Source organism: Zingiber officinale, chromosome 3A, assembly GCF_018446385.1.
Source record: "Zingiber officinale cultivar Zhangliang chromosome 3A, Zo_v1.1, whole genome shotgun sequence".
Lineage (NCBI taxonomy): Eukaryota > Viridiplantae > Streptophyta > Magnoliopsida > Zingiberales > Zingiberaceae > Zingiber > Zingiber officinale.
The window spans coordinates 1,971,411-1,981,022 of record NC_055990.1 but is presented as its reverse complement, the minus strand read 5'-3'; the positions used below and the strand labels follow the sequence as shown (position 1 = coordinate 1,981,022).

Sequence of the window (9,612 nt, the reverse complement as noted above, 5' to 3'; positions counted from 1 at the left end):
GGTTAGTCCTCTTGAAGCGAACCTCGCTCTGATACCAATTATTTCTCCCTTGGCTACTAACTAGAGGAGGTGAATATCCATACACAATAAAAACAAATACCTTTCTCGGAACTTTGGAAATAAAGCACTTGTATAAAAAGAAACTGATTAATAGACAAGAAAAAGAGGCACAACAATTTACTTGATTTGTAATCAGGGGATTGTTAATCCAAGACGTTTAAAAGCTCACTAATGTCTCCTTCAGGCGGAGAAGCCTCTTACAGCAGATAAAACTCATAACTACAAAGCTAAACTTAATTAGGATCAATTACAAGTGTTATGTCTAGCTTCTAGGACTAGGGATGTATTTATAGTCATGATCGGGGTGTCTGGAAGGGTTCTAGGTGCCTAGGTGAGGATAAAATTTTATCCTCGTCGTAGTGGATCGCGATAATTATATTTTCGATAACTTTTCTGGTCCAGGAGCCTGGACCGAGCAGGTCTAGCCCGTGACCAAGGCGCTGGCTTGGGGTGCCCTGGGTCCGGGCGGTCCAGGTGCCCAGACCCAGTCCAGGCACCCGGAGCGCAGTCAACTTCCTATTGACATTTCGTTCGGGTCTTCCGCTCTGACTCCCCTTGCTTGGGTAATTTCGGTCATCCAATAGGGTTCACCCGAACCTATTTTCCGGCTTTTTCAAGCAAACTTCCGCTTAAGCTTCTTGTCCCTCGAAAATGTCGTGCGTCTCGTTCTCGTCCGCCAGTGTACTCTTTGGCAGCACCTCGTCTCTCGGACGCACCGAGCCCGTCGACTCTCTCCCATGCCATCATTCTAGCTAACTGCGTCTTTCACTCGACTTTCTGTCCTCTTAAGTTCTTGCACACTTAGACACAAGGATATCAAAACACAACAGAACCTAACTTGACTTGGTTGATCACATCAAATCTACCACAGCGTACTTAAAGGAGAGATGACTAATCAACTACATGTGAGGATCAAGGACATCCTCAACAGACTCCACACAATTGGCCACCAGATGGAGAACCGAGACGTTATACGGTACGCCCTAAACTCATTTCCTTGGAATGCATTATGAGCATCTATTGTGGATGCCTATAAAATTTCTAGGAACCTTTCAAAGTAAAATCAGACGAGTTGTTTTGCGAATTAGAACTATACGAGCAAACTAACTCCAAACCAACCGAGAAAAGTATCGCTCTTCTTGCAAGCACATATACAAAATCTAGGTCCAGAACCAAGCTTGAACCAGAAGCTGGATCTTATTTAGATTCAGATACTGAAGAACACCCAGTGAACTTGGTAAGACAAATATTCACTAGGAAAAAGAAGGATTTCTCCAAGAAGGATCTACAAAAGATAAAGTTCAACTACAATAGCAACAAAGCCAATGACACATGATACTAGTGCAACAAGAAAGGACACTACAAGCACAAGTGCCTAAAGCTGAAAGAGGACAAACCCAAGACAGCCAGAAGATAGAAAATCAGCAAAGTCAGAAATCCAAATTAATAAACTCATTAAGGAAAATCAAAATCTAAAAGAACAATTAAAATCAAGCTTAACAACTAAACCAGTTTAATCTAAAAATCCAACTCTGTTAGCGCAGCGGGGCCGACAAGAGGGGTGAATTGTCTGTCAAAATAAAACAAACACCTTTCCCATTCTTTCAACTCTAATTAAAAGCAACTATAATAATAAATGGAAATAACAACTTAAAAGATGAGGAACAAGATTTACTTGGTTACAACCTAGGTGGTTGTTAATCCAAGACCAATGAAAGTACTAAAAGAAAATATCTTTTGTTGAAGACGGAGAAACCTCTTACACTCGTTGAAAGCTTAGAAAATTGCTAGGAAATTAAAATAAGAGTTGATATTGATTATTTCCTAGGTCCAGGGGTCTTTTTATAGCCCCTGGGAAAAGTTATCCGTGGCTAGAAGGCGCCTTCAATAGGGTGGAAGGCGCCTCCAGCAAGGCAGCAATGGATAAACGTTTATCCACTGCCAATAGCTAAATTCCTAGTCGAAGGCGCCTTCCATGGGGTTGGAAGGCGCCTTCCATGGTGGGTTGGAAGGCGCCTTCCATGGTTGGTTGAAGACACCTTCAGGCCTGATGAAGGCGTCTTCCGCCTGAAGGTCGCAAAGACGCCTTCCACTTTTGTTAAAGGTGTCTCCAGCAGCTCCATAGCTCTATTTTAGCTCTTTCGCTACTCCGATCACCTAGGTGATTTCGACCAACCGAAATAGGACTCATCTGAACCCAATTTTTGGTCTTCTTCCTCGAGCAGGATTCCACTCTGGCTTCTCGCCCCTTGAACGTCACACACGTCCTTCTCATCCACCGATGTACTCTTCTGCAGCACTCATCCCTCGGATGCACTGAGCCTGTCGGCTCCCTTCCCGTGTCATCATTCTCACTAGCTGCGTCTTCCACTCGACTTCTTATGTTCCTAAGTTCTTACACACTTAGACACAAAATACAATATGACCTAACTTAACCTAGTTGATCACATCAAAACTACCACGGGGTTCCAACAAACTCAAGTTACAAAATTTAGGAAGGAAAATTCCAAATTGAAAAATGAAGTTGTTAAACTAAAAGAACTTTTAGGAAAATTCACAACAAGATCCAAGTATCTAGATATGATACTCGGATCACAACGAGCTATGTATAATAAATCTGGACTTAGATACAAGTACAATTCAACCAATAAATCATTTATATCATTGGCAACCAACTCAACCAAGATTTGGGTTCCAAAAGCTTGTCTGGCCAAGTAAGTAGGATTTAATCAATATTATGTACCTAAAAATAAAATCCACTACCTAAAATTAAATCAAAATAAACCAAATAATTTAAACTCAAATCCAAAAATAAAATCTAAATCTACTAATTCAAATCTAAACTTAAAATATAAAATGAAATCAAATTCAAATAAAAAACTAAGATTAAATCAAATTACTACAAATTCAATCTAAACTCAAGTTATAATCAGGTTTACTATAATTATAAAACAAATCGACATAAACTAAAAACTTGAAACAAACCCAAGTTCAATAATTTAGGAGGAGACACCAAACTAATTATCACCTCCAAAATAATACCTTACCCAGTAAGGGTAATTAGGATTAAATAAATTAAGGACTAATTTAACTTAGCAAATAGTACTAAAAAAGTTTGAGATGATAATAGGTTAGGGAAGCTCTATTTATGCATGTCTAAGAAGAATCATTTGTGTTCGACCTGGTACATTTGACTTAGTGAAACTAACTGAATCTATCTATTACCAATCTAAACTGATTAGACCAAAGTTTTGTATTAAGTTCTTTAGACAGAATTATTTAAAAAATCTCGAAGCACATGGTTACTCTAATGATGTTTGTGTGACTCACCACATCCTAGAAATTTATTCAAAAACTGTCTACTTGATTAACCCAAAGTTAAACTTGAATTTAATCCAAGTTAAACCAACCACTAAAAATCTAACTTAACTTTGTTGGATCAATTAGGGCTGACAAGAGGAGGTGAATTGCCTAAATAAATAAATAAAAACATTTCTCATTCTTTCAACTTTGATTAAAAGCAACTATAATAATAAATGAAAATAACAACTTAAAGAGGAGACACCAGATTTACTTGGTTACCAGCTAAGTGGTTGTTAATTCAAGACCAATCAAAGCACTAAATGAAAATCTCCTTCGTTGAAGACGGAGAAGTCTTTTACACTCGTTGAAAAGCTCAGACAGTTGCTAAGAAATGATTACAAGAGTTGTTGTCTATTTCCTAGTTCCAGGGGTTTTTTTATAGCCCCTGAAAAATCTTATCCATGGTGTCATGCCCTCAGAGAAGTCTCTGCCGATAAAATTTCGGCAACATCTCCCCTGTACCGATGACAATATGAAGCATAAGTACATATAACCACAGACATACTCATCAGTAGTATACAACAACCGACACAGCTGGATAAACAACACAACCACACAATTTTAATAGCAGCCCACATGGCTGAAACATAACACAGCGAAAATCACAAAATAAGGAACATAAAACAACCGTACAACTAACTGCGAGTTGGCTCGACTTGACACAATATTAACAAACCAAATACAAGATACCACAAACAATACTCCAAATAACAGAATACATAAATACAAGAACAAGTACAAAACCAAAATACAAATAGCGTAAGGAATACCAAAATCATAAGATCGTCCTCGAATGTGACGTGGGACTGGCGGACAGGACCTCCAGGCGACTCCATAAACCCTTTACCTGCTACCTGGTGAAATAACCAATTTACGGGGTGGTGAGTATAAAGACTCAACGGGTAATAGACAAATAGTGCATGAGTATAGTAAAGAACTAGAGATACAAAGGTATACAGTCTCGTAGGGAATATAGCAGATAATAAGTGATATCATATTAAATGTCTATACCTGAAACCATATCCTAGGCTAGTAAGGTCGGAAATAATACATACCTGCTACAATACTGCTCATAACTACAAGAGCATCATGTGAGGTATACTACCAATAAGTAAATCAATGTCTAAATATGTACCTCAAGTATATATCTCAACCTATGTGAGCATATCAGCATAAGTAGGCATCAGCAGCATAAGTAAACAATAACAGCATAAGTAAACAACAGCAGCAACAGGTATAATAGTAACAACGTATGCACGGATGGTCACCCCACACACCTTTTTGCACCACGGCCCCTTATGGTCGAGAGGCCAATACAATGACAGACTGTACATCACTCTAACTACCACTACTCTTGAGTGGTAGTGGGGACAGTTGCATAGTAGCTGAATAGCTATGTCTGTGACGGGGGTCCCTGCTGCTCGCGACTCCAGCTATCACTACCCATGAGTATGGGGGGGGGGGACACGACAGGACAAGCAGCACGCTCCAGCTACCACTACCCATGAGTGGCCAAGCGTGCGGCTCAGGCCAACGACCCTCTCAACCACAAGGGAGCCAAAGTCGTCGGTAATGCATACAATGACATGATGCAAACAATGCAACAGTTATCATATATATATATATAACAGAAATCAGGTATGCTACATGAAGCCGCATGCTCAATAAGAAACATGAATAAATAGTAGTCAAAATAAGTAAACATGGTATCTGGTATCTATATATCCAGAATCTAGCATCTAGTATCTGGTGTTTGGTATCTGCTAAATATCATAGATAACAACGAGAGACTGTATAGATATAGAAACGAGTAGCTCAAATATTGAATGAAAGTATCAAGCGCAGGAAAAATAAGAGTGGAGTCAAGATAAATACAGCAACTATCTGAACATAAAGCTCATGCACTAGGGTCACAGTACTAAAGAGATAAAGCAAGAAGTACCCGCCTTAATCAGTAGTTCGTATCGGAACAAATCCCAGATCGAGATGCTTGTCTCGAATCAACGTCCTGCAAATCACATGATATATAGTATAGCTAAGTTTTATCATAAATCAAATAGCTAGACCTAATCCAAATCTGATTAGGAAATTGTACTTTAATTCCATTTAATAATCCAACATTTCCTTCACAGCTAATCTTCTTATGAATTAATCCAATTCATTTAGTTAACCCTTCTTATTAACCTGCTTCAAATCCAACAAAACATGAACTAACAATCTAACTTATCCAATCATGTTTAATTCCATCAACAACTATACATTATGAATTAAACATGCATAATTCATCCACATAATACAAACCAATCTCCATACACAACTTACCTCATTTCGAATTGCTCCTTTATCGACTCATAGCCGGGGATGTTCATTATAGGATCCCAATGGTCAGAACTAGGTGACTGTACAATCCTCCAAATGAAAACATTCCTAATCAAAGTACAAACGAATAACATTACATCTAAGTATAAACCATTATCCAAACTTATCCAAATCCAAAGTACCTCCTGGTGGAACACGATCGGAGGTGTTTACTACCAAAACTGGATCGCTAGAGCTGTGGTTCATCGACAAACATGACTGACCGAAGCTGAAATGGCTAGTCAAGCATCAAATCTCTATATTCCAATATAAAAATGAAACTTAAACTACTACTAATCTAATACGAACCTTACCTCAATCTGATTCTATGTCCAAAATCTGTCCCACTCTAAGGATCTATTGCCGATCTTTGCCGGCGAGGAAGAGGAACCAGAATCTGGTGATCGGAGCCGTAATGTGCAGAGGTACATTGGAAGAAGATTGAGTCTAGGGCTCAGATCGTAGATCCCACCTCACAGGAACAACGACTCCGGGAGGTGATCAATTTCTCGAACGAACTCAAGTAATCAGTGGAAGAGAAAGAAAACTCGGAAAAGAAAGAATATCAGCGAGTCAACAGCTGTCACACGGTTGGTGAAGTCGTTGTCCTAAACTCACCTGAAAGAGGAGGAGACGAAATCGGAACAGTGCGGCAGCTGACATGTCTCCAATCGAGTCATCATGGCACACAAAGATGGTGGAAGAATAGCTAGGACACTAGGTGTCGGTGATCGGGCAGCGATGACCAACGGTCGAGAGGCGCGCCGAGATCGGAAGATGGAAGAGGGAGGCGGATGGCAGAGGCAAAATTAGGGCATAACCCCCCTCGAGTGCACCGGAGAATGAAGGAAGGAGGCTGACTCCCGTGGCGGTCGGCAGTGTCGACGCATGGTGACCGGCGATGTCGGCATCGGCGATGAGGAGAAGGGTTAGGGAACAGAGAGGCTCGGGAGAATAGGTTTCGGTGGAAATGAGGATTAATCTTCTTTATTAATACTTAGGGTTTAATTATTTAAACCCTAAGTTAATTTCTCAATCAACTCCCATTTAAAGGGTAATCCAAACATGCTTTCACTTAACCTACAAATTCATCCTTTTAAACTCGTCATACGAGCTCTGAAAAATTTCCAGAAAATTTATAAAAATTCCTAAAAATTTCAATAAGATTATTTTTCAAATAACCTTATTATTTAATTATTATTTGGGTGTCATATTTGTTCGAACCCCAAGGTTGTTTTGGTGTGATCAACAAGTTAAGTTAGGTCCTGTATGTTTATAACCTTGTGTCTAAGTGTGCAGGAACTTAGGAGCACAGATAGTCGAGCGGAAGACGAAGCTAGCGAGAAGGATGACACGTGGTGCGTCTGAGGGATAAGGCGCTGTGGACGAGTACACCGGCGAACGAGAAGGAAACGTGCAGTGGTTCCGAAGGACGAGAAGCCGGAGCGGAAGACTGCTCGAGGAGCAAGAGACGCAGATAGCGAGAAGGTCGGCACGGGGTGCGACCGAGGGACAAAGACTGCGGATGAGTATGCTGGCAGACGAGAAGGAAGCACGCGGCGATTCTGAGGGACGAGAAACCGGAGCGGAAGCCTGCTCGAGAAGATCGGAAATTGGGTTTGGGTGAGACTTATTCCGGATGGCAGAGATCACCCAAGCGAGCAGAAGACCCGGATTGAAAAAAGTCAACGGGGTTGACTTTTCCCTCCGGGGTGTCGGGAGATGTCCGGGGCGCTCAGAACAGTCCGGGGTGCCCGGAGCTGTCCGGGGCGCCCAGAACCCTTCCGGGCGCCCGGAGTTGACTTTTTGACCGGATCGAGTTTTGACTCGATCTGAACATTCGGGGATAAAGTTTATCCCCCCAGGGCACCCGGAACCCTCAGGGCTCCCCGACCAAGACTATAAATATAGCCTTGGTCCAGAAGCTTTTTCAACAATAACAACTCAGAAATTGTAATTCCAACACTTGTGCGCTTCCAGTTGTAGTTTAGCTTCTGTTTTTTTGCGCTGTCATTGTTGTAAGAGGCTTCTCCACCTGAAGGAGATATTCTAGTGCGACATCTTCCTTGGATTAACAACCTCCCCGGTTGTAACCAAGTAAATCTTTCTGTGCCTCGTCATTTCAGTTTTTAATTTATTGCTTTCTTAATTTATGCAAGTGTTAGTTTAAGAAAGTTCGAGAAAGGTTGTGCTTTTTATTTTCAGGTTATTCAACCCCCCTTCTAGCTGGCCGCCGCAATCCAACAAGTGGTATCAGAGCCAAGGCGCTTTAGGAGGACTAACCGCCAATCGAAGCAAAGATAATGGCCAGACCAAGCATCTACCCGTCGAAATTCAAAGGAGATTTCGCTACCTGGAAAAAGCGAATGCAGGTATTCTTTACAACTGATTTTGAATTAATTTTAATAATGGAATTTGGCTTTGTAGCTCCAGAGGGTAAAGAAAAATATCAATGGACGAAAAAGGAATAGGCCGACTACGTGGCGAACGACAAAGCAGAATACCATCTGCAAAGCATTCTTCCGCCACAAGAAGTCAACCGGATCGGGAACTACGACTCGGCAAAGGAACTTTGGGAGAAGTTCCTTGAGTTGCACGAAGGAACGTCCGAAGCCAAGCTCGCTAGATGGGATCTACTTCGCAATCAGCTCACCAGCCTATGACTTGGGGAAGACGAGATAGTTGCGCATATGCACTCGAGAATCAAAGAGATCATCACCGAACTGTCGAATCTCGGAGAAAATGTAAGTAACCGAGATTCGCTAAGGTACGCTTTAAATTCTTTTCCGAGAAATTCAAAATGGGCATCACTAGTAGATGCCTTTTACATTTCGAAAGACTTAGAAAAAATTACACTAGAAGAATTTTTCTCGACATTTAAAGAGCATGAATCAAGATGTGCAGGTACGAAGGAGCCCAAGAACAATGTCACCCTCAAAGCATCGAGAGACGAACCTGAGTCGGAATCTTCTCTCGACGATGAGGAAATGGTAATGATGGTAAGACGGTTTAAAAAGCTTTGTAAATCTAGAACTACTAACCATCCGCAGGGCAGAAAGAAAAGGACCATCCGCTGCTACCACTGCGACGAAGAAGGGCACGTCAAGGACAACTGCCCCAAGTTGAGGAACAAGGGCAAGGATAAAGGTAAGAAGCTTGTCCAAAAGCGACGTGGGGTGATACGTCGTCTGAATTGGAAGTCGAAGCGTTCTCCGGACTCGCATTAATGGCGAGTCATCAAGACGACGACTGCGATTCAAGCTCTTTCGAAATGAGCATCGATGAAGGGGGAGCTACGTCGGAAGAAAGCAGCAGTTCAGGGGGAGACACAGACAACGAGATCGACAAGGTAAGTGAGGTACGATCTCTTCCTCCCGATAAACTTTTTAAGTTTGTTAAGTTTCTAACTAAAGATTGTTGCAAGTTAGAAAAAGAAATTAAGAATTTAAAAATAATATTAGCTAAATCTTGGCCTTTGAAAGAATTTGATAAAGTTAAATTAGAAAATGAGAAATTGAAATCAAAAAATGAAAAATTGAAAATTCAAGTAGATAACTTGAAAAATCGTGCATGTTCATCTAATACAAATTTTAGAAGATTTAATAATTTAAATTGGTATTTTCGATATCATAAGGGACAGATTAGAAATATTTCAAAGAAATATGTCCCCAAGAAATTTTTAGTTAATCCGGTAGGCTGGAACCTATATTGGGTTCCTAAGTCTTATTTGACTTGAATTTTTAATCAGATTTAGAGCTTTCAGCGAGAAAATTATATATTAAAATTTCTTTATGAAGCTTTGTTTAAGGAAGTGGTTGTTGCTCCAATAAC

General features: G+C 40.7%; 1 long non-coding RNA gene across 2 annotated transcripts; it reads right to left on the bottom strand.

Moving 5' to 3' along the window:
* Positions 1 to 5,367: 5,367 nt before the first annotated feature.
* LOC122050984 lies at positions 5,368 to 6,751 on the bottom strand. 2 transcript variants are annotated; one of them, XR_006131290.1, is made up of 4 exons: positions 6,091 to 6,751; positions 5,925 to 6,010; positions 5,746 to 5,850; positions 5,368 to 5,431 (listed from the first exon to the last, which is right to left on the bottom strand). It is a non-coding gene; the product is annotated as an uncharacterized LOC122050984 (long non-coding RNA). The 2 variants fall into 2 exon arrangements; XR_006131291.1 differs by having other exon boundaries at positions 6,096 to 6,751.
* Positions 6,752 to 9,612: the final 2,861 nt, after the last annotated feature.